This window comes from Balaenoptera physalus (genome assembly GCF_965194825.1).
Source record: "Balaenoptera physalus genome assembly, chromosome: 18".
Classification (NCBI taxonomy): Eukaryota; Metazoa; Chordata; class Mammalia; order Artiodactyla; family Balaenopteridae; genus Balaenoptera; species Balaenoptera physalus.
This window is the reverse complement of record NC_138899.1, coordinates 38,011,909-38,016,970: the sequence shown is the minus strand read 5'-3', so window position 1 is coordinate 38,016,970 and position 5,062 is coordinate 38,011,909.

Below are 5,062 nucleotides of genomic sequence, written 5' to 3'. Positions count from 1 at the left end.
TGGTTCCATATCATTTATTTTAAAAGATATTTTTAGAGGCATGCCATTATAGTTATTTGATTAATGTTTTGTATTTTGGATCATATATTAAGGAATTTCACCCATTTGTGGAGGTGGTCTTGTCTAGCATAATGCTTCAATTTTCTAATTATTTGAAGTTCCCTTAAGCCTCTTTCCTTAGAATTCAATTATAAGGTAGAAAAGTGCCAAAAATACATTAGCATGCCCAAGAACAAAAAAATATTTAATAATTTAAAAAGTAGAAATTTGAGAAGAAAACAATTTATATAAAAAAGTAAAGTTTTTTATAGTGAGTTTTGAACAATTACATAAAGAAAAAATAAGTCTCTGGTTCTTTGCATTAGATTAATCGCAGAAACACTTCTTTTTAGGCACACTACTTGGGAGAAAAGCCAATAAGCATTAGGCTTATCTCTAAAGAAGAAACAAATAGGTAAGAATCAAGATAACAAGACACCACACCCACTCTTCATAAAATAACAGCCTAATAATATGAGGATATGAATATTCATGTGTAATCTACGCATAGAACTTTGTAGCAGGCTGGGGCCTGGTAATAGAATTTAAACCTCAGCTATCATCCTGGAGAGGAAATGGGTAGATATGTGGTAGGAGAAAGAAAGGAAATCAGAAAGTGAGGGTCTCTTTTGTACATCTGTGTTCAAGCAAAATCTTTTGAGGCATTTGGGGCCCACAGACCATCTTCTCCACTAACAGCATCCAGTATGGTTGAGAGTACATTCATAAATATCAGTATGGCCATGCTTGCCTCCTAATTAGTCAACACCGCTGCATGGGGGAAGCAAAGAACGGGAAGAATTAGAGGCTCGCCCTCCCGGTATCCTGTATAAATCCACTTGTCATTGGAGCCATAAGGCTGCCAGAACGCATACAGGAGGACTGGACTGACCCAATCACGTGGGTCAGGGGCATCACGTGCTCTCTTCCCATACCCTTGAAACATAATCTTTATTCTCTGGCGGCACCTATGAAGTCAGAGTAAATCTGTCACTTGGTCATTCAATCAAAAAAAAGTTATCTAAATAGCTTTAAACACTAGAATAAACAACAGAAATTGAAGAATTATTTTAAAGAATCCCTCCATTAAACAGTAATTAAAGAAAAAAGTTTCTCAGATAAGAACATTTATTATAGTCAAGTGTAGATTAAGGTTTTCTCTTAAAAGCAAAAAACTAAAATAAAAATTCATTTTTTCCATATAAAGAAAACAGGAGTCTCTGGAATCTTTATTTATGTGACTTATAATGCTTCCATAATGGGCATGATACCGTATCAGCAGGTCCGTAGCTTCCGGTTAGTGTCAATTCAGAAAGTTCTTTTCCCTGTATTGTGGGAATAAATAAATACCATTACATTATGCAGCTATATGAGAAGACTGGGAGCTCCACTGAATTTATTTCTTGGAAGGTCATTAGAGGTCACCTATCCCACTTCATAATTTTATAGGTGAAGATATTGAGACTTAAAGAAGGTATAACTATGTGTTTGAAAGAAAACAACAACTGGGTACTGCAATCTCTTGTACCTCAGGCATGTTCCTTTTCTGTTCTCTTTCTAAGGAAAAGACTTTTTTCAACCCATATCTACTTCAAACTCCATCCTCAAAGGTGAAGTTCTATTCCTTAAAGAAGTTAGGGCTGAAATACAACATTTTCTCATGGGCATATCACAATAAGGGCTCCTAATGACTTCCAGGTGTTTTACTGAGTTCTGAAAAACATTGAAGAAAATGAAACATCTGGGACTTCCCTGGTGGCACAGTGGTTAGGAATCCACCTGCCAGTGCAGGGAACACGGGTTTGATCCCTGGTCTCGGAAGGTCCCACATGCTGTGGAGCAACAAAACCTGTGAGCCACAACTACTGAAGCCCGCACGCCTAGCTCCCGTGCTCCGCAACAAGAGAAGCCACCACAATGAGAAGCCCACGCAATCCAACGAAGAGTAACCCCCGCTCACAACTAGAGAAAGCCTGCACGCAGCAATGAAGGCCCAATGCAGCCAAAAATAAATAAACAAACAAAAAAAAAGAAACTGAAACGTCACGTATATGGTGTGAATTTTAATATTAGTACTTTAATTATATTAAAAGAATGTGTTATTTTATTTTAGGTTGGTACTTCACCATGCTAATTCAACTGATGGTGTGAATATATGGTTATAATAACCAAAACTGAGCATAAAAATCATTGGAAGTAGGTGGAGAAATTGTAAATGTAAGGCTCTGTTAACAGAGACTAGCATGATGGTGATGGGTAGTGATTATAGCTCATATTCCACCACTGTCTCTATTGAAACCTTTTCTCAGTGGTTAAGTGCTCCTTTCCTCTGTCTAGACACATTTAAAGAGGAGTTTCAATTGCTCCAAGGTCACTTTCAGATTTCTGCACAAATTCAATTGAATTCATTTAGTGAATGACAATATGAATTTTGGAATTTATGTTTATTTTTATTTGTCAAAATTAAATTTTATACCTTATTTTAGATCATTGACAGAACAAATTCAAACCTCCTTCTTTTTCTGTGCACCGTTATTATTTTCTTCTCTTCCATGCCTACTTCTACATTATCATAGTAGATTAATTACAGCTGTTTACAACAATATATTATTTTGTCTCAGTAAATAAATAAAAGGGGAAAGTTTAAAATAACAAAACCCATTTTTGTAAATCTGCGTATTATTCAATAAGCACAGATGATATGATCTTTTATACCTCTCACTTTTAAGGCATTAGCTTTAAATCATAATGAGGAAAACTTTATAATACCTTTATTCAGTATACTTCTGACGGAACACTTTAATAGATTAAGAACTTTTTTTCAAAAATGAGTATTTTTAAAACACATTTTTCAATTCATATTTTATACTGGAGTTTATATTAGAGACATTAGAAAGCTAGTTTATACTACTGCTAAATTCTACATCAGAACTTCAAAATGGTACATGTAAAAAGGATATTTCAATATGAGACTTTTACTTTACTCTAATACCTTAGGTAATAATCTACATAATAATATTAAAATCTAGAATTTGAATAAAATTACAAAGACTAAATAAAACTATTTCTAGGCTACAAAGGAAATGATAACTCTCTTGTGGTTTATCTGGGTTAATGATTAAAAATGAGTGACATTTGCATCTCCAAATACACTATTCATTATAACACACATTTTACTTAATTAAACACTTAATGTAGTAAAGCAGAAAAAAATGTATAGTAGGCAGAATCTTTCTTGTTTACATTGCTTTAAGTTTTCCCTTAAATAAAATTGTATGTAATCATATTCAGTTATGGTTCTATACAGTTTCTGCATTCATAATAGCAACACTATACCAAAGTAGGAATTACTTTTTATTGCAAACCCCAATCAACTATATATAAGTTTAAAACAAAAGATTTTGCCAACTTATTTTTTTCAAAAGAATTTTATGCTGAAAGTAATTTGTTTGAGCTATTTTTTTATTAGACATAAAACATACATTGCATTGCAAATAATTGAAACTATTTTAATATTTTCAAAGTAGAGGATGGAGTATTGAGCTGAGAGTTTAGACACCTACATTCCACTCCTATTTGTGTGACTTGTTAATCTTGTCCTATTGGGTAAATTGCTTCATCTCTCACTGGCTCTCAGTTTTCTCTTAAATAGAGGGAACTGCACTAAATAATCTTTAATATGCTTTCTATTTCTTCATTTAAGTTTGAAAATTTATAACCCAAGTTTTCAAATAAGCAAGCAAGAATTTAACTCCATTTATTCTTTGATGACTGCATAAACTATTTGCTATGTTGGACTTTAATTAAATAATTATTTGCATAGCATTTTTTGTGAAATGTCAAATTGTGATTTGAATAAAGGCTGTTATGAAAAAAGAAACTTACTAATCATAGCCTTTTAAAAATGTTTTACTGTATGTTTATAAAAGACAATGTATTATCACTTTAAAGATTTAAAAAATTAATAACAAAAAAAAGTAGATTAAAAAATGGGCAGGAGATCTGAATAGACATTTTTCCAAAGAAAACATACAGACGGCCATGAAAAGCAGTTCAACATCACTGATTATTAAAGAAATGCAAATCAAAATCACAATTAGATATCACCTCATATCTGTTAGAATGGCTCTTAAAGAAAAGACAAGAAATAACAAATGTTGGAGAGGGTGTGGAGAAAAGGGAACCTTCATTTTTGGTGAGAATGTAAATTGGTGCAGCAATTATGGAAAACAGTATGAAGATTCCTAAAAATCTAAAAGACTAGAACTATCACATGACTCAGCTATTTCACTTCTGGGTATTTATCTAAAGAACATGTAGATGCTAATTTGAAAAGATATATGCACCCCTATGTTCATTGCAGTATTATTTACAATATCCAAGATATGGAAACAACCTAAACATACATTGATGGATAAATGGATAAAGAAAATATGGTACATATACACAGTGGAATACTACTCAGTCCTAAAACATAATGAAATCCTGTCATTTACAACAATACGGATGGACTTTGAAAGTGTTATGCTAAGTAAAATGTCAGACAAAGACAAATACCATATGATTTTAATATGTGAAATCTAAAAGAACAAAACAAACAAATGAACAAAATATAACAAAAACAAACTCATAGGTACAGAGAACAGATTGGTGGTTACCAGATGGGAAAGAGATTGTGGGATAGGTGAATTGATGAAGGGAGTCAACTGTATGCTGATGGATGGCAATTAGACTCATGGTGGGGATCACTTTGTAGTGTATGCAGATGTCATATTATAATGTTGTACACCTGAAAATTATATAATAAAAAAAGATTTTATTTTTTTAATTTAAATTTTATTGGAGTATAGTTGATTTACAATGTTGTGTTAGTTTCAGGCGTACAGAAAAGTGATTCAGTTATACATATACATATGTTCATTCTTTTTTAGGTTCTTTTCTCATACAGGTTATTCCAGAATATTAAGGAGAGTTCGCTGTGCTATACAGAAGGTCCTTGTTAGTTATCTATCTTATATATAGT